Here is a 21,891-nt window from a genome sequence, read left to right on the forward strand (position 1 = left end):
GTTGAATCTGGCTTACGTGCCTCAAGAGATTTCTGCCAACCAATTGGAGGGTGTTATTGCTAACGTCAGCACCAGCCATGGCTTGGGGTTCACATACTTGGATCTGACGCCTGAGGGTCGTAACCACAACAAAGCTCTGCATATCACCATGGAGTGCAAAGGCGCCGTGTTGTCACATGTGTTGGTAGATACTGGCTCGTCTTTGAATGTGTTGCCCAAGAAGACCTTGAGCAAGATAGATGTTGAAGGGGTTGTCCTCACTCCTAGCGATCTCATTGTCCGAGCTTTTGATGGATCCAAACGGTCTGTTTTTGGTGAAGTCACATTGCATGTGAAGATTGGCCCGGAGGTGTTCAGTATTGTCTTCTATGTGATGGATATCCAACCAGCATATAGTTGTCTTTTGGGGCGTCCCTGGGTACATGGGGCTGGGGCAGTTTCGTCAACACTCCACCAGAAGCTGAAGTATGTCTGGAACGGTCAGATTGTGACTGTATGCGGCGAGGAGGACATTCTGGTGAGTCATTTATCCTCTTTCAAGTATGTGGAAGTGGATGGCGAGATCCATGAGACTCTGTGCCAGGCGTTTGAGACCGTTGCTCTTGAGAAGGTGGCTTTTACTGAGCAGAAGAAGCCAAGTGCCTCAATTGCATCTTACAAACAGGCTAGGGAGGTTGTCAACTCGGGCAATGTAGAAGGATGGGGCAAGATGGTGGACTTGCCCGTCAAAGAAGACAAGTTCGGTATTGGTTATCAACCTCTGCAGGCAGAGCAGGGTGTTCAAGATCAGAAAGGGCCGAGTACCTTTACCAGCGCTGGGCTGATGAATCATGGAGACGTCTTTGCAGCCGGTAGTGAAGACGGGGACAATGATTGTGATCTGAACAACTGGGTTAGACCGTGTGCTCCAGGGGAGTCGATCAACAATTGGACAACAGAGGAAATAGTCCAAGTTACTCTTCAAATAGAGTAATTTTCTTTTGTTTTTCATTTTGCACAAAACCCTACGTTCTGCCCAAGGCGTAGTGGTTCATTGTAGGGCCTCATCATGTTTTTCAATGATATCATTAATAAAGGACGTTTTGCAAACAATTTTGTGATCCCTGTCTTTCTGTTTTGTTTTTCATCTTTTAAAAACAATAAAATGGCAATGTTTTTTGTTTTTGTGACTTTCTTGAACGCTTTTTTCTAAAATAAAGCATTAAACATGCAGAATCGATCTTACGGACTCCACTATAAACAGTTTTGTTATGGCTCAGTATGATTTCAATAATCCCATCTACCAAGCTGAAGAGGAGAGTGAGGAAGATTGTGAACTCCCCAAGGAACTGGTCAGATTATTGAAGCAGGAGGAAAGGGTCATCCAACCTCATCAGGAGGAGTTGGAAATCATTAACCTGGGTACTGAGGACGCCAGAAGAGAGATCAAGATCGGGGCTGCTTTGAAGGAAGATGTCAAGAGAGGGCTGATTGAAATGCTGAGAGAATATGTGGAGATATTCGCCTGGTCGTATCAAGATATGCCTGGGCTGGATACAGATATGTGGTGCATAGGCTACCTCTCAGAGAAGATTGTCCTTCAGTAAAGCAGAAGCTTCGGAGAACTAGTCATGATATGGCTGTTAAGATCAAGGAAGAGGTTCAGAAGCAGTTGGACGCGGGTTTTCTGTCAGTTACTACTTATCCCCCGTGGGTGGCCAACATCGTTCCCGTGCCGAAGAAGGACGGTAAAGTCAGGATGTGTGTCGATTACCGGGATTTAAACAGAGCCAGTCCGAAAGATGACTTCCCATTACCCCACATTGATGTATTGGTTGATAATACTGCTTAATCCTCGGTTTTCTCTTTCATGGATGGATTTTCTGGCTATAATCAGATCAAGATGGCGCCAGAGGACATGGAAAAGACGACATTCATTACACCTTGGGGCACGTTCTGCTATAAGGTTATGCCATTTGGGCTGAAGAATGTCGGTGCTACCTATCAGAGGGCTATGACGACTCTCTTTCATGACATGATGCACAAAGAGATTGAAGTGTACGTGGATGATATGATTGCGAAGTCGCAGACAGAAGAGGAGCACCTGGTAAATTTGCAGAAGTTGTTTGAAAGGCTGAGAAAGTTCAAACTGAGGCTGAATCCAAACAAGTGTACGTTTGGTGTGAGATCCGGGAAGCTGTTGGGTTTCATTGTCAGTGAGAAAGGGATTGAGGTTGATCCAGCAAAAGTAAAAGCTATACAAGAGATGCCTGAACCGAAAACTGAAAAGCAGGTTCGTGGGCTTTTTGGGAAATTGAACTACATTGCACGGTTTGTATCTCACCTAACTGCCACGTGTGAACCAATATTCAAATTGCTAAGAAAGAATCAAGCAATCAGGTGGAATGATGACTGTCAGAAAGCTTTTGACAAGATAAAAGAATATTTGCAGAAACCTCCAATCCTTATACCTCCAGTTCCTGGGAGGCCTCTGATAATGTACCTGTCAGTGACTGAGAACTCGATGGGGTGTGTATTGGGACAACATGACGAGTCTGGTCAAAAAGAGCATGCCATATACTACCTTAGCAAAAAGTTTACCGACTGTGAAATAAAATATTCACAACTCGAGAAAACTTGTTGTACTTTGGCCTGGGCTGCTCGCCGACTAAGACAGTATATGTTGAACCATACTACTTTATTGATTTCTAAGATGGATCCAATGAAATACATCTTTGAGAAGCCGGCTCTCACCGGGCGTGTCGCTCGTTGGCAGATGATCTTAACAGAGTATGATATCCAGTACACGTCACAGAAGGCCATGAAAGGTAGTATTCTGTCAGACTACCTTGCCGATCAACCGATTGATGACTATCAGCCGATGATGTTTGAATTCCCTGATGAAGACATCATGTACTTGAAGATGAAAGATTGTGAAGAGCCTCTTGTCGAGGAAGGACCGGATCCTGATGACAAGTGGACACTGATGTTTGATGGGGCTGTGAATATGAATGGCAACGGTGTTGGGGCCGTACTGATTAATCCCAAGGGTGCACACATACCTTTTTCTGCCAGATTGACTTTTGATGTAACCAACAACGAAGCTGAGTATGAGGCTTGTATCATGGGGATAGAAGAAGCCATCGATCTAAGGATCAAAACTCTGGACATTTATGGAGATTCCGCTCTAGTGATTAACCAGGTCAATGGAGATTGGAATACTCATCAGCCGCATTTGATTCCTTACAGAGATTACACCAGAAGGATCCTGACTTTCTTCAAGAAAGTAAAGCTGTATCACGTCCCCCGAGATGAAAATCAAATGGTCGATGCTTTGGCTACTTTGTCTTCTATGATTAAAGTTCATTGGTGGAATCATGTGCCACATGTTGCGGTGAATCGACTCGAGAGGCCTGCGTATGTGTTTGCAGCCGAGTCTGTTGTTGATGAGAAGCCGTGGTACTTTGACATTAAGAATTTCCTCAAGAGTCAGGAGTATCCTGAAGGAGCGTCAAAGAATGACAAGAAAACCCTGAGAAGGCTAGCTGGAAGCTTTTATTTGAATCAGGATGACGTGTTGTACAAGAGGAACTTTGACATGGTTCTGCTCAAATGCGTGGATAGACACGAGGCAGACATGTTGATGCAAGAAGTGCATGAAGGATCTTTTGGTACCCATGCTGGTGGTCATGCAATGTCTAAGAAATTGTTGAGAGCCGGTTATTACTGGATGACCATGGAATCCGATTGTTTCAAATACGCTCGGAAGTGCCATAAGTGTCAGATTTATGCTGATAAGGTGCATGTGCCACCAAGCCCTCTGAATGTTATGAATTCGCCTTGGCCGTTCGCGATGTGGGGCATTGATATGATTGGGAAGATTGAGCCTACTGCTTCCAATGGACATCGCTTCATCCTGGTTGCGATTGATTACTTCACCAAGTGGGTGGAAGCAGCTTCCTATGCCAATGTTACCAAACAAGTGGTTGCCCGATTCATCAAGAAGGAAATCATCTGTCGTTATGGGGTTCTTGAGAGAATCATTACTGACAATGGTTCGAATCTCAATAATAAGATGATGAAAGAGCTTTGCAAAGATTTCAAGATTGAACATCACAATTCTTCTCCTTACAGACCGAAGATGAATGGTGTTGTAGAGGCGGCAAACAAGAACATCAAGAAGATTGTGCAGAAGATGGTCGTGACGTACAAGGATTGGCATGAGATGTTGCCTTTCGCTTTGCATGGGTACCGTACTTCAGTACATACGTCGACCGGGGCAACCCCTTACTCCCTTGTGTATGGTATGGAAGCGGTCCTACCTGTTGAAGTGGAGATACCTTCTCTGAGAGTCCTGTTGGATGTCAAGCTTGACGAAGCTGAGTGGATTCGAACAAGGTTTAACGAGTTGAGCCTTATCGAAGAGAGACAGTTAGCAGCTGTGTGCCATGGGCAGTTGTATCAGAGAAGGATGAAGAAAGCCTTTGATTAGAAAGTGCGTCCTCGAAGCTATCAGACTGGTGATTTAGTTCTGAAGAGGATCCTTCCTCCCAGTACAGACAACAGGGGCAAATGGACTCCTAATTATGAAGGTCCATATGTTGTTAAAAAGGTTTTCTCTGGTGGAGCCTTGATGCTTACAACTATGGATGGTGAAGACTTCCCATCCCCTGTTAACTCAGATGTAGTCAAAAAATACTTCGCATAAATTGACCCGTTGGACGAAAAGAATAAAAGAGTCCAGGCAAAAAAGGGCATCCCGGCGAACCAAAAAAAAAAAAAAGGTTCGGGCAAAAGTTAGGGATAAAGAATGAAAAATATGTACACCCGATAAGTCGAAAACCCGCAAGGGCGGCTTAGGCAAAAATGGGTATCCCGGTGGATTGAAAACCTGAAAAGGCGATCCAGGCAAAAGAGGGATTAAAGCGAAGACTACAGTCTGAGTTATCTGTACTTCATCACGCTTCAACGTCTACCATCTCGAAGGATAGGATCGGTCCAGTCATTCTTCTCAGAAAGCAGGGAATTTGGGAGAAATTGATGATCTGTGAGACATAACAGAATTGGGAAATAGTGGATGTCGTGTTCACATTGCCAATAGGATAGTGTATTTCCTTTTGCACGCAATTACCTCTTCCTAGGAATTGCTTCCTGATGTATTTGCCTTTTCAGGCCCATTTTCAATCAATAAAAAGTCGTTATTCAGATAAATTGCTCTCTTGTTTTTATTTTACTGTTTTGTTTGCAAAAACGTCCGAATTTTTGATAAAAACATTGCATATAAAAACATGAAGGCTAGACAATAACGTGCAGAAAGATAAACATTTGAAAATCATTTTGAATGTTGATTACACTTGGGTGTATTTTGTCTGTACAATTCCCTGGGGCGTGTATGTCTTGCTGTTTTGCAGATCACTATCTTTTGATTACTGGCTAAAGCAGGTGAGCCACAGTTTGTTCAAAAGGAATTTCAGCACTGTCCAGTAGTGTGAGAGGTTGGGTTGTCCGAGGCAGGTTCAGGGTTCGTATCCCCGGCGAAGCAAAGATCAACGTTGCCTCCACAGGCAGGCCTGAAGTTGATTGCAAATCCCCAGTAGGGTCGTGAAGAGTATTTCCCCAGTAGGTCTGAGGACTGGTAGTTCCCCAGCAAGCCGGAAGATTATTGTTCCCCAGCGGAGGTTTCCATGGATAGTTCCTCAGCAGCCAGGTTTGAAGTGCTGTAATCCCCATCAGGGTTGAGTTGACAGTTTCCCCAACGGAAGTCTGCAGTGTTATTTCCCCAGCGGAGGTAGGATTTGTTTGTTTATTTCCTCAGCGGAATCCCCAAGTAGATCGGGTTCAGTAGAGGTCATCCCCGGCGAGGATCATCTGTTCCCCAGCAGCAGTGTTGTTCCCCACTGAGAGGCGGTGTTTTCCCAATGGATGACTCCCCAGTTGGTTTAGTTTCTCTTTCGTTCCCAGAGTGTCAGATCAGTAAAGCACTCCCAGCAGTGCGTCTCCCCACAGAGTTGGAAGATCAAATCAGAGTTGTTCGCTCGGAAGCGGTCGCGTGCTTTCCCAGCAAGAGTTCTCCTCCATTTGCATTTTGCATGTAGTAATCATCATTTGCATCTTCAAATTGCGTAGCATTTCCATTCAATATGGAGCATTACGCCATAAAAAAACTCAAACATATGCATACATATGTTACACCAGTTGGATCATATCCCCAGCAGAGGCGGATCGTATTCCAACATCCGTATGGCACATTTGCAACAGTTGCTCCTGACAGCATTCAGGATTGATATCCCCCAGAGAGGTTTATTTCCTCACTCGTCCGTGAAGGGAAAGTTTTGATTGACTCCCCCAGCATAGTCCCTGGCAGGTGTCTGCCCTATCTTGACATATGTATGTGTCATCCTTGTGATACCGGTTAGTGTCATATAAACACTCGTGTGTGTTCTTTCGGTGTTGGTAAACATCGAGTCTCATCCCAGTCATCGGCAAATGTCTGGTCATCCTTTTTTGGTGTCGGTAAACATCGAGTCTCATCCCAGTCATCGGCAAATGTCTGGTCATCCTTTTTTGGTGTCGGTAAACATCGAGTCTCTTCCCAGTCATCGGTAAATGTTTGGTCTTGTTTCATTTCTGAACATCATCTTTCGATGTCGGTAAACATCGAGTCTCATTCCAGTCATCGGTAAATGTCTGGTCGTCCCTTTTTTTGGTGTCGGTAAACATCATCTTTTGATGTCGGTAAACATCGAGTTTTTCCCAGTCATCAGTAAATGCCTGGTTGCGAAGTATTTCTCTATCAAATCCCCAGTAGAGTCGTCGGTAAACGTCTTGTCTGGTTTCAGTTGTAAATATCTTTTTCCTCCCCAGTTGGAGTTTGCCATCGGTAAATGGTACCGTGTTCCTTGATATCAGTTGTATATCAAGTCGACTATTCCCAAGCCGCCATCGGTAAATGGCCCCGCTTTCTTCGATATCGGTAAATATCGAATGCCCAGTTCAGCCGCCATCGGTAAATGGCCTAGCTTTATGTGACATCTGTTTTCCAGCAGCCATCGGTAAATGGCCTTGCTGACTTCGATATCGGTAAATATCAAGAGTTGTTTTGAAGCCACCATCGGTAAATGGTCTTGCTTCCTCCTAATATCAGATTCCTAGTTGAAGCCACCATCGGTAAATGGTCCCGCTTCCTTTGGATGTTGTTTCCCAGCCGCCATCGGTAAATGGCCTCGCTGACGTTGATATCGGTAAATATCAAGTTTCCAGTAAAGCCGCCATCGGTAAATGGCCTCGCTTTCCTGAGGTATTTTATTGTGTATCCGCCATCGGTAAATGGTCTCGCTTTTCTTTGTATCATCTCCCGCAGAGTGCAAATTTCTACGGTTCTTTGGTATTCAATCCCTGTTTACCTTGAAGGTCTGACAGCCGTTGCTCTCATCCGTTCAGGTTCCCAGTTGATTGAATAGGGGCAGTTGTAGCACCTCAAATTTGCACCTCCCATTTGTATATACATTTCTTTTTTAGGTCATTAACATTGCATTCACATTGCATAGTCCATTGCATTGCATCAGTCAAGACTGGTCAGGAGATTCCACTGTGCAAGAGAGCAAGAGCATTTTCCATGAGATGAAAGCCCTATGTTGGTTCCAATGAGCTTACATGACCCAAAGATCGACCAAGTGTTGAAGGCTCAGAACTCATCAGTGCATGACCAAGTCATCTGAGGCCCATAAAAGTCAACTGCAAGTCAACTGCAAAGTCAACTGTGGATTTTGTAACACCCTTCTACCCAAACGACATATTTATATATATTATCAGAGTACAACATGTAGAAGAGTTTACATTTCATACAACATAACAATTATCGCATCACAACATAAAACAAATTATTTATTTTATTAAAACTTCGCAGCGGACAACAACACAAATATGATAATAATGTTTCAACATTATCTCAACAAACATCTCAACATCTAATCAACATAAACAACGTAAATAATAATCAACTATCTATCGAACCCCATAACCCCGGTGTCACATGACCAGAGCATTTGACTCGACTCTGTAGAATAACTCTACACTTATTCTTCAACCTCAACAATAGCTACTCCGCTTTATCTGCACATTGCTCATCATAGATGAACATAAACACATGCAGAAGGGGTGAGAATTACATTATTAAATAATAATATCACGACAGAAATATAAACATAAATATATTTCACATATGCCAACACAGCTCATCATAATCATCATAATCAACATACTCATGAACATCAACAAAACAACATATCAAATGCAATGCACACACCCATGCATGACTCAACACGACTCGGTATACCCATTTTGTGACCAACTACAGGATCACCACTCCCAGATTCATCACCATAGAATCCGAGTTCCCCACAAGGAACCAAGCCTCTCAACAAGCCCGGAGTCAACAACATCATTGGAACTCAGTCCGTTCATCACTAGGCATCGGCCTTTCATGAATGCATGCACACCAAACATGCATCATAATCAACATAGCAACAACAGCATCATATAGTCATGTTATCATCACCATTAATAGCATGACATTCAACTCAACAAAACAACAACAACATTACAACGATATCACATCGTCACATAACACATTCATAAGTAAACACGTAAATTCAACATATTATCATCATAAACACTTCATACACAATCATATAATCACTGTTAATTGTCTATAATACAATTACAGCGACTTACTAAGAGTTTCGCAACTCAACGTACTCAAAACTCACCAACATTAGTTTCTGCATTTTCCCAGTTCGCGCCGCCAACATAGGGACGCGCCGCGAACTCCTCCATTTTTTCCAGGACGCGCCGCGAACGAAGGATCGCGTCGCGAACAATTAAATTCGCTTCAGTACGCGCCGCGAAGCAGGGTTCGCGTCGCGAACAATGAATTACAGAACTCCTTTGAATCCTGCCCAGTTCGCGCCGCGAACTGGGCTTCGCGCCGCGAATCGTGCGCGGACAGAACCCTCTGCTGCAGAAATCAGCGCAGCTTTGCTTCTCTACTCGCCATAATTCGTACCCCACAGCTAATAACCCAAAATCAACATTTAACAGACATATATACACAACATACTTCGATTACAGTGCATATAACACAACAAAACTCACAGATCGGAGAATTTTCCATCAAAACCCCAACTTTCCCAATCTCTCTAAAACCCCCAAAATTCATCAACAATCCAACATATCTCATGAAATTGCTCGCATATTATCGTTTAATAAGGTTCAGACCCCTTACCTCTTTGGATTGAAGGAAGCTCTGAGCAATCTTTGGCCTTTTCCTCTTCCTTCTCTTTCTCTTCAGCTTTTTCCCTTTTTCCACTTTCACGATGCTTTTGCTCTTTCACGTAACACTTTTCTGTTCCCAACAATCAGACTCTTTCTCTTACTTCCCACTTATATATTTTCCAAAATAATAATAATAATAATCCAATAATATTTCCAATTAATTAATTAAATTAATAAATATTATATTAATTCAAATTAAATAATTAGCCTTATTTTATCGGGGTGTTACAACTCTCCCCCACTAAAAGAGTTTTCGTCCTCGAAAACATACCTCAAGCAAATAGAGCCGGATACGACTCCTTCATCTGATCTTCACGCTCCCAAGTCAAGCTCTCACCCGCTGGACCTCCCCAAACAACTTTCACTAGAGCAATCTTCTTACCTCTCAGGGTCTTCTCTTCTCGGTCATCTATCCGAATTGGCAATACCTCAACGGTCAAATTATCCCTCACCTGGATATCATCCAACTGAACAACATGCGAAGGATCCGCAATATACTTTCTCAACTGAGATACATGAAACACATCATGCAGATTAGAAAGTGACGGCGGTAAAGCTATCCGATACGCCACTTCTCCAACCCTCTTCAAAATCTGATACGGACCCACAAACCTCGGAGTAAGCTTTTTAGACTTTAAAGCTCTGCCCACACCTGTCGTCGGAGTAACTCTCAAGAACACATGATCTCCCTCTTGGAATTCAAGTGCCTTTCTCCGGTTATCATGATAACTCTTCTGACGACTCTGAGAAATCTTCATTTTCTCCTGAATCATCTTAACCCTTTCAGTCGTCTGCTGCACAATCTCAGGTCCGAGTACAACACTCTCACCTGATTCATACCAACACAATGGAGTTCTACACCTCCTACCATACAATGCTTCATATGGAGCCATACCGATACTAGCATGAAAACTATTATTATAAGTAAACTCCACCAACGGCAAATAACTATCCCAAGAACCATTCTGCTCCAACACACAAGCTCTCAACAAATCCTCCAAGGATTGGATAGTTCTTTCAGTCTGACCATCAGTCTGAGGATGATAAGCTGAACTCAACCTCAACTTAGTCCCCAACGCTTTCTGCAAACTTTCCCAAAATCTAGAAGTAAATCTGGGATCTCTATCAGACACAATACTGGATGGAATACCATGCAGCCTCACTATCTCCTCAATATACAACTCTGCCAACTTCTCTAAAGAGTGATTAATCTTCATCGGCAAGAAATGCGCCGACTTAGTCAATCGATCCACAATCATCCAAATAGAATCATTACCCTTCACCGTCCTCGGCAATCCCGTCACAAAATCCATGGAAATGCTATCCCACTTCCATTCAGGAATCTTCAAAGGTTGCATCATACCTGCCGGTTTCTGATGTTCAATCTTTGACTTCTGACAAGTCAAACAGGCATACACAAACTTAGCAACATCTCTTTTCATACCAGCCCACCAAAACAACTTCTTCAAATCTTGATACATTTTAGTTGCACCTGGATGGATGCTCAATCCACTCCTATGGCCCTCTTCAAGAATACTCTTTTTCAATTCAGACACCTCAGGAACACAAACTCTACCTTTAAATCGCAGGATGCCATTCTCATCAATCTCAAAATTACCACCATTACCCTGGTTAACCATAGTAATATGATCAACTAGAGCGACATCAACTTGCTGACCATTCCGAATATCTTCCAGAATTCCACTAGTCAACTTCAGCATACCCAACTTTACACTATCAGCGGAAACTTCACAACCCAAACTCATATCACGGAACTGTTCAATTAACTCAAGCTCCTGAACCATCATCATAGACATGTAGAGACTTTCTACTCAGCGCATCTGCAACTACATTAGCCTTACCGGGATGATAACTCAATTCAAAGTCAAAATCCTTCAGTAATTCTAACCACCTTCTCTGCCTCATATTTAACTCTTTCTGATCAAACAGATACTTCAGACTCTTGTGATCACTGAACACTTCGAATCTGGAACCATACAGATAATGCCTCCACATTTTCAACACAAATACAACAGCTGCAAGTTCTAGATCATGCGTAGGATAATTCCTCTCATGAACTTTCAACTGTCTAGAAGCATAAGCTACAACTTTACCATTCTGCATCAAAACACCACCAAGACCCATCAAAGAAGCATCACAATAGACAACGAAGGACTCACCAGGATTAGGCAAGATCAACACTGGAGCACTGGTCAGCCGCCTCTTCAACTCAACAAAACTCGCTTCACAAGCTGCATCCCACACATAAACTTGACCCTTCTTAGTCAACTGCGTCAACGGCAATGCCAACTTAGAGAAGCCCTCAATAAATCTGCGATAATAACCAGCTAACCCCAGAAAACTGCGTATCTCAGTAGCAGACTTCGGAGTCTCCCACTGTAATACAGCAACAACTTTAGCAGGATCAACCGAAATCCCACCACTCGAAATCACATGGCCAAGGAAACTCACTTCCTTCAACCAGAACTCACATTTAGATAACTTTGCATATAATTTCTTTTCTCTTAACACCTGCAAAACAATTCTCAGATGTCCTGCATGCTCTTCTTCCGTCTTAGAATATATCAATATATCATCTATGAACACCACAACAAAATTGTCAAGGTACGGATGAAATATACGATTCATATATTCCATAAACACACCTGGAGCATTAGACACACCGAACGGCATCACAGTGTATTCATAATGACCATACCTCGTACGGAAAGCAGTCTTCGCAATATCATCCGACTTCACTCGGATCTGATGATAACCCGACCGCAAATCAATCTTACTGAAAACATGAGCTCCAACTAACTGATCCATCAAATCATCAATCCTCGGCAATGGATACCGATTCTTGATAGTCACCTTATTCAACTGCCGATAATCGACACACAACCTCATCGTACCTTCTTTCTTCTTCACTAACAATACTTGTGCACCCCAAGGAGAAACACTTGGACGCACAAACTTCTTCTCAAGCAATTCTTCAAGTTGCTTCTTCAATTCAACTAATTCCGTTGCCGACATTCTATAAGGAGACATCGACACTGGACTCGTACCTGGTACTAAGTCAATGGCAAATTCGACTTCACGTTCTGGAGGTAATTCACTTACATCCTCCGGAAACACATCTTGAAATTCACAGACAACAGGCAACTCTACACCCACCACTTTCTTATCCGCTTGCAGAGATGCAAATAAAGCGAATATCTGAGCTTCATCTTTCACAAATTCCCCCACCTGCCTAGCAGATAGAAATCTTGCCTCATCATTCTCACCAACTTCCGAAAACCGCACCGTCTTACTATAGCAGTTGATAAACACGACATAGAATTCTAGCCAATTCATTCCCAGAATAATATCAATTTGGTGCAAGGGTAAGCACACCAAATCAACCACGAACTCTCTCTCAAAGATCGTCAAATGACAACCTCGACAGACAACAGAAGTCTTCACAGAACCATTAGCAGGAGTATCTATCACCATACTTCCGCCTAGGGACGACATAATCACACCAATCCTGGTCGCACACTCATACGAAATAAACGAATGAGTAGCACCAGTGTCAACAATAGCAAGCAATTCAACATTATTAATCAAGCAAGTACCTTTAATCAGATTATCTTCCTTAGGAGCTTCAGTCCCACTCAGAGCAAACACCCTACCAGTAGTATGAGCTGCAGTAGCCGCCTTCTTCGGTTTCGAGCACTGCGAACTGATATGGCCTTTCTCGCCACAATTAAAACATGTCGGACCAGCATCCTTACATTCCGTAACTCTATGACCAGCCTGACCGCATCGGAAACATCTCAGCACTTTCTTGGTACAGCTATCAGCACGGTGGCCTGGCTCGCCACACTTGAAACATTTACCAGCTATGGGAGATCCTCCCCCACTTGGCTTCTTCTCATCTGCCACTTTCTGCTTACCTTTACTATTTGGAGATGCATAAGGACTACCACGATCCTTATTCTTCTTCTCACTAAGACTCTTTTAATGAGCAGTCCTAGCCTTGCTATCTTCATCAAATATCCTGCACTTGTTAACCAGCGTAGGAAACCTACGAATCTCCTGGTAACCAATGCCTTGTTTGATCTCGGGACGCAACCCGTTCTCAAACTTGACACACTTGGATTCCTCAGCATCAGCATTATTATAATGAGGACAATACTGCACCAGCTCCTCAAACTTCGAAGCGTAATCAGCAACAGACATGTTACCCTGCTTCAGTCCTAGAAATTCCATCTCCTTCTTACATCGCACATCAGCAGGAAAATATTTCTCCAGAAAGGCCGCCTTGAACCTTTCCCAAGTCATCTCAGCACCTGGTACTACAATTCTCTGGCGAGTGTTATCCCACCAGTTTTCAGCCTCTTCAGATAACATATGCGTACCAAACTGCACCTTCTGTGCTTCAGTACACGTCATCACCCGGAAAATCTTCTCAATTTCCTTCAGCCAAATCTGAGCACCATCTGGATCATAGCGCCCCTTGAATGTAGGAGGGTTATTCTTCAGAAACCTTCCCAAATTCTTAAACTCGTCGACCGGCGGATTCTGCTGCGCCTGCATAGCCTGCGCCATAACAGCCAAAGCCTCAGCAATCACACGGTCATTTTCTCCAGCCATACTCTGCACAACACCACCACAACCGTTAAATATCGACAGTGTCATTTACACTAATCGACCAACAGGGAAAACCTCACATTATGACTCGACTGGACTGACCATGCTCTGATACCACTAATGTAACACCCTTCTACCCAAACGACATATTTATATATATTATCAGAGTACAACATGTAGAAGAGTTTACATTTCATACAACATAACAATTATCGCATCACAACATAAAACAAATTATTTATTTTATTAAAACTTCGCAGCGGACAACAACACAAATATGATAATAATGTTTCAACATTATCTCAACAAACATCTCAACATCTAATCAACATAAACAACGTAAATAATAATCAACTATCTATCGAACCCCATAACCCCGGTGTCACATGACCAGAGCATTTGACTCGACTCTGTAGAATAACTACACTTATTCTTCAACCTCAACAATAGCTACTCCGCTTTATCTGCACATTGCTCATCATAGATGAACATAAACACATGCAGAAGGGGTGAGAATTACATTATTAAATAATAATATCACGACAGAAATATAAACATAAATATATTTCACATATGCCAACACAGCTCATCATAATCATCATAATCAACATACTCATGAACATCAACAAAACAACATATCAAATGCAATGCACACACCCATGCATGACTCAACACGACTCGGTATACCCATTTTGTGACCAACTACAGGATCACCACTCCCAGATTCATCACCATAGAATCCGAGTTCCCCACAAGGAACCAAGCCTCTCAACAAGCCCGGAGTCAACAACATCATTGGAACTCAGTCCGTTCATCACTAGGCATCGGCCTTTCATGAATGCATGCACACCAAACATGCATCATAATCAACATAGCAACAACAGCATCATATAGTCATGTTATCATCACCATTAATAGCATGACATTCAACTCAACAAAACAACAACAACATTACAACGATATCACATCGTCACATAACACATTCATAAGTAAACACGTAAATTCAACATATTATCATCATAAACACTTCATACACAATCATATAATCACTGTTAATTGTCTATAATACAATTACAGCGACTTACTAAGAGTTTCGCAACTCAACGTACTCAAAACTCACCAACATTAGTTTCTGCATTTTCCCAGTTCGCGCCGCCAACATAGGGACGCGCCGCGAACTCCTCCATTTTTTCCAGGACGCGCCGCGAACGAAGGATCGCGTCGCGAACAATTAAATTCGCTTCAGTACGCGCCGCGAAGCAGGGTTCGCGTCGCGAACAATGAATTACAGAACTCCTTTGAATCCTGCCCAGTTCGCGCCGCGAACTGGGCTTCGCGCCGCGAATCGCGCGCGGACAGAACCCTCTGCTGCAGAAATCAGCGCAGCTTTGCTTCTCTACTCGCCATAATTCGTACCCCACAGCTAATAACCCAAAATCAACATTTAACAGACATATATACACAACATACTTCGATTACAGTGCATATAACACAACAAAACTCACAGATCGGAGAATTTTCCATCAAAACCCCAACTTTCCCAATCTCTCTAAAACCCCCAAAATTCATCAACAATCCAACATATCTCATGAAATTGCTCGCATATTATCGTTTAATAAGGTTCAGACCCCTTACCTCTTTGGATTGAAGGAAGCTCTGAGCAATCTTTGGCCTTTTCCTCTTCCTTCTCTTTCTCTTCAGCTTTTTCCCTTTTTCCACTTTCACGATGCTTTTGCTCTTTCACGTAACACTTTTCTGTTCCCAACAATCAGACTCTTTCTCTTACTTCCCACTTATATATTTTCCAAAATAATAATAATAATAATCCAATAATATTTCCAATTAATTAATTAAATTAATAAATATTATATTAATTCAAATTAAATAATTAGCCTTATTTTATCGGGGTGTTACAGATTTGGAGGTGGGAAGTGATTAGAGATACTTCATTCATGTTCAAACAAGTCTCATTTGACATTTCAAACACTCACATTGAAGAATTTGAAGTCAAGTCAAGAATTTCCCAAATTAGAAAGTGACCCATAATTTGAAATTTCCAAAAATGGAAAGGTTTTGGACCAACTTCAACTCAATTTTATATCATCAAAAAAGCTTCAAATAAAATTTTGTCCAACATTAAAGTTGAATATCTTTCTCTCCCATTTCCAAAAAGTCCAAGATCATGGATTTATGATGTGTGGTTGAGGAGATATGATCCAATCATGGCAAAGTGTGTTTAAAAATTCAAATGGGCATAACTTTTGAACCATGGCTCCAATTTTGGTGGTTCTTTTTGCATTTTGTTCCTCATAACATGTAGTTTCTAAAACATCCATTACATGGCATGAATTTCACTTGCATGATCATATGCTCATTCATGAAGTTTTTTGAAGGAAAATTTCTAAAATCAATTTGGTTGATCATATGCATGAAATACCAATTCCAAAGTGTGTATGGGCTATTTTTAAGAGGATTTGGGCCCGCATAATGCATTGTTCACGCATGCATCTCATGCATGAGGTGAAAATCCAATTTTGTGCATACACCTTATAACTTGTTAATCCTACTTAGCTTTGGCTTAAACTTGTTTTCAGTATCATTAGCAAGACATATATAATGTTAATCACAACTGCATTTGGCATAAACAACAGTTTTCAGATCTAGATCTTGAAATGAATCAAAAATTTCTCTCAACAAGAACTTTCAATTTTCTCACATCAAAGCCATTTTTCTTGTTGGAATCATGATCATGAAGCATTTCTGAGCAAGTTTGGATGTGGACTTAGAGGAATTCGTGCCAGTTTTGACCACACATGAAGCTTGAAGGTTCAATGGAGTTTGCAAGTTGAGCTAGATTATTCTTGAATTCTGTTCTTCAAAGAGATCAGTTTTCGATCTCAATTATTCTTGAATTCATCATGATATTTGTGTAGATCTTTGATTGGTGATGATTCTGGTATAAAAATTGAGCGGAATGACGCATTATTCATGAAGATACATGTGTTTGAAGTTTTGATGTCATTTTTTATTTCCTTCGATCTGAGCGATGCATGATGTTTTAGCGTGAACTGTGGTTTGATCTTGCATGTACAAGAGATGAGGATTCGTATGGTGTAATTTTTGATGATTTCTGGAATGTTTTTGGATTTTCTGGAATTGGCGCATGAAGTTCATGCAATCTTCATCTTCAACCTCATGAAGGAGATGAAGATCACATGTGTTTCCAGATTTTGCTACGACTTGCTATGAATTTTCTACGACCTTCATCATTTAGCTACGAAATTCTGGAGATTTTTGCAAGGCTTAGGGTTTTGCACCAAAACGCTGTCGTTTTGGTGGAGCGCCAAAATTCAAATCTGGCCAGGGTTCGATTCTGGCCGAGCGAAATATTCGAATTGCCTTGCATTTTCACATGTTTCCCTCCATTTTGCCATGCTCATTCATGTTTTGATTTCAAATTTTTTCCAAACTTCATAAAATCATAACAAATTGAAAAATCATCCAAATCAATCCCAATTTTTTGCAAAATGATCCTTATTCTGTCTAGATTTTTATGATCATTAATTGGAAAATTATGCATGGCTGGATTTTGTTTGGTTCTAGGTTATGTGATCATGTATCCATTTGTGGCATTGCCTTGCTTATCTTGTTGTGAAATGCTTGTTTTTAATCCGATGAACTTGAAATTTTGCATGCTGATTCTAGAAACATTGATGGATGTTTTGGCTTTGGTTTGACATTTTTCTCATGTACCAATTCTGTTTTATGCTTGTGTTAACATGGTGTGACAATTGGTGTCACACATTTGACTGTCCAACTTGTACAATGTGATTTCCATGCCAAATGACCTTTAATGCTTCTGATTTTTTGTGTGATGGATGTTGTGGATGTTTTGATTGCTCATGAATTTTTCCAAAATTATTTGAATCATTTCTGTTTTGATTGAGAATTTTCATTCATGTTTATCATTTGGATGCCTTGAATTGGTCTTTGACTTCACTTGCTTGTTACATGAACTTGCTTATTGATTATGATTTGGTCCTTTTTAGGACTTGTTCTTGAGTAATTAAAAATGCTTTGTGTTGAGTTTGAGGTTCTGTTTTGGATTTTTGATCCTCTTTTGACCCTAGGCTTTGACCTAGTGGTTTGGACTTACCATTTGGATTGTGAATTTCAGGTTCGAGTATACATTTCCATGATTGGAGTAGCTCCTTCATTTAAGCTTGGTCAATTGTTGTCATTTGCTAACCTTTGTGTGTTTTGTAGGATTTGAGGACAATTCACTTGTGCTTGTGGCTTGCTCATTGTTGTCTGATGATGCTTTGTCTGTCTGTTTGTTATTAACTGTTGATTGTTTGTCTGTACAGTTGAACTGATTGGTTTAGATGTTTCTACAGGTACCTAAGTTGCTTTAAGTTCATCTGAACTTTTCTTTTCTAGCTTGTGGTTTGCTTACCACTGAGGTATAATCTCTTGATCTTCATGTAGTCTGGAAGACCTGTCATGTTATGTTGGCAGGCACCTGTCTAAAGCCCTCCTTAAGAGGCAATGCTTGTGTTTGTTTAATTTTTGTGCCAAGTAGGTAAAGACCTCTTAAGAGGAAATTGGCAGATAAAAGGGATGTGCAATCCATCCCCTGCTATTCAGTTGTGTCATTCACTTTGCTCACACACCATGTGTTGATGCATTGTGAATAAGAACCCAAGATCTTGTTGTGTCAGTCATCTGTGGAGAAGAGTTCCTACATTCTGAACTCCCACACTTTCTACTTGAGTCAAGCTCTCCCAGGCCAGGGATAAGAGCTGTGAGGCCTTACCCTCACTTCCCATTTCATCTGCTTCATCCTAACTCTCAATGTTAGGGTTAAGAGCTAAAGAACACCCCATTTCAGTTGGCTTATTTCTGCAGCCTAGCCCTGTATGAGCCCAATTGCTTGCATATAGTGTGTGTGATTGCTTTATTGTGCTTGTTTGCCTGATTGTGTTGTTTAGGCTAGCTTGCTCCATGTGCAAGTTAGGATAGAAACCTCAACCTAGGACCATTGCGGATTACATGATAACTATTAGGCTCGAGTCAGTCTCCCTTCTAGTTTGTCATTTCCCAGTCTCTGGTTAGGTTAGAAGTTCTTTCCCTGTTTAGGGGAACTACGTCGCCCTGATCCTCATACCAGATGAGATACGTAGGCAGGAGATGAGCAGATCTCTTTGGGCGCCCTTTTTCTTTTTCAACCCTTTGTGTGTGTTGGAGTCTGACATAAGTCCAGCGATTGGCAGTTGGTTTCCTGTGTTTTGTTTGCTTGTTGGAGCCTGACATAAGTCCAGCGATTGGCAGTTGGTTTCCTGTGTGAGTGTGTGTCTGTTGGTTCGGAGTCTGATGTAATTCCAACGATTGGCATTTGGTTTCCATGTTTGCCTGTTTGTGTGGAGTCTGACGTAAGTCCAGCGATTGGCAGTCGGTTTCCTGTGTGGGTTTTTGTTTGGCGTGCGTTAGTCGAGCTACGAGTGCTCTGATTCTTCTCCGGTCAGAGAAGATACGTATGCATAGGATGTGACATCCTAGCGAGCATGTTTCCCCTGTCCCGAACTACGTCGACTCTGATGTCTGTGTCTGACAGACTACGTAGGCCCGGGATGCGATATCCTGCCGAGTCCCGTTTCTTTTGTCTTTCTGTGTTTCCTTCCAGCCTTGTGCAGTGTTTGAGCAGTCTTTAGCAACCTTCTTTCTATTCTTTTGTGCGTGGATCCCGTCGAGTACGACGGATGCGTAGGGGTGCTAATACCTTCCCTTCGCATAACCGACTCCCGATCCCATCTTTCTCTGGTCACGAGACCATGTCTTTTCCAGGTTTACTTCGAGCGTTTCCTTTCCCTCCTTTGGGATAAATAACGCACGGTGGCGGCTCTGTTGTTTCGTTTTCCCGCCGGTTTTTCGCGTAATGCGACACGCAGACACTGTAAAGGCAAACAGTGTATCTCAAGATGCGATAAGACCACGCCTCTTTCATTTCTCACTAAGAGACAGAGCTTGGGCTTGGTTGCAATCCTTGCCATCCAACTCAGTTACAACATGGGAAGAACTGAAGAACGTTTTCTTATCCCGATATTTTCCGCCGAGCTAAACTGCTATGCTGAGAGCTCAAATCAACGGATTCCGACAAAAAGATGTAGAATCTCTCTACGACGCGTGGGAGAGGTACAAAGATATGGTGAGGATATGTCCACATCACGGTCTCGAAGACTGGGTGATCATTCACACATTTTACAATGGGCTTTTGTATAACACAAGACTGACAGTAGACGTTGCCGCGGGCGGTGCACTTATGGACAAGCCATACAACGAAGTCTATCAACTCATTGAAAACATGGCGCAAAACCATTGCCAATGGGGAGGTGAAAGAACTCCAGTAGAAAAGTCCCAAACAAAGAGTGGAATGTATGAAATCAGTAGCCTTGACCATGTTCATGCCAAGGTAGATGCCCTTGTTCAAAAATTAGACAACTTGACCATACCACCCGCAGCCATCGTGGCTGTTGTAACTCCAAACTGTGAGTTATGTGGAAACCCTGGACACACTGCACAAGAATGTCGATATTAGCAGGAGTCCCAACCGATCAAGTGAATTACACACAAGGAAATCCCTATTCGAATACCTACAACCCAGGTTGGAAAAACTATCCTAATTTTTCGTATAAGAATAACAACGCCCTGTATGCACCTGGCCAAGCACCAGCTGTTCCACCTGGATATCAAAAGCTAGCTAATAATGCTCCTAACATGCCTAGGAAGTCGAACCTCGAATTAATGATGGAAAGCTTCATAGCTACCCAAGCTCAAACAAACAAAGACTTCTTGAACCAAAACATACATACTAGCGAGCAACTCAAACAACTAGCGAGCAAAGTAGACGCCTTAGCCATCCACAATAAAATGCTTGAAACACAAATTTCACAAGTGGCTCAACAACAAGCATCTACAGCCACTCCTGCTGGAACATTTCCTGGACAGCCGCAACCTAATCCAAAAGGACATGCAAATGCCGTTATACTGAGGAGTGGAAAAGAAATAGACGGACACGTGGATCCAAGACTCCAAAACCATGCCATGTACCAAAAACCAGCAAAACCTCAACTGAGCAGGTGAATGAACCAAAGGAAATAGAAGATAATACCCGAGAGGCCGAAGAGAAAGAAAAACCTTATGTGCCTTCACCTCCTTATAAACCACCCATTTTGTATCCTCAAAGACTTACAAGTTCTAAATCCGCAAGTCAATTTAGGAAATTTGTTGAACTTCTGAAACAACTAAACATTACAATACCCTTTACAGAAACCGTCACACAAATGCCCTCATATGCCAAATTCCTTAAGGAAATCCTGTCCAATAAGAAAAGGATTGAGGATAACGAAACAGTTACACTTACTGCCGAGTGTAGCGCAATAATGCAAAATAACATGCCTCCCAAACTAAAAGACCCAGGTAGTTTTTCCATACCCTGTGTCATCGGAAAATTCGTCATAGACAAAGCTTTAGGAGATCTAGGAGCCAACATTAGTGTAATGCCCTTAACCATCTGTAAAAGGCTCAGTATGGGAGAACGAAGACCAACCAAGATGTTTGTTCAATTAGCTGACCGCTCAATCAAATATCCTGTCGGTATACTAGAGAATGTCCCCGTACGTGTGGGACAATTTTACATTGCTACAGACTTCATAATCATGGACATCAAAGAAGATGCCAGTACACCTATCATTTTAGGAAGGCCATTCTTGGCTACCGCCGGAGCCATAATAGACGTAAAGAGAGGTAAGCTAACATTCGAAGTTGGAGAGGAAAAGGTTGAATTCATCTTGATCCAATTCTTACAAGCGCCAGCTATAGACGACACCTGTTATCTACTTAATATCATAGACGAGTGCGTGAGAAAGATGGAGATGCAAGAAACCA

At 42.0% G+C, this 21,891-nt stretch overlaps 1 non-coding gene across 1 annotated transcript; it reads right to left on the bottom strand.

The window, feature by feature from the left end:
* Positions 1-20,071: 20,071 nt before the first annotated feature.
* On the bottom strand, positions 20,072-20,178 carry LOC127108814 (small nucleolar RNA R71). The gene has a single exon (XR_007796325.1). It is a non-coding gene; the product is annotated as a small nucleolar RNA R71 (small nucleolar RNA).
* Positions 20,179-21,891: the final 1,713 nt, after the last annotated feature.

This window comes from Lathyrus oleraceus, chromosome 7 (assembly GCF_024323335.1).
Source record: "Lathyrus oleraceus cultivar Zhongwan6 chromosome 7, CAAS_Psat_ZW6_1.0, whole genome shotgun sequence".
Lineage (NCBI taxonomy): Eukaryota > Viridiplantae > Streptophyta > Magnoliopsida > Fabales > Fabaceae > Lathyrus > Lathyrus oleraceus.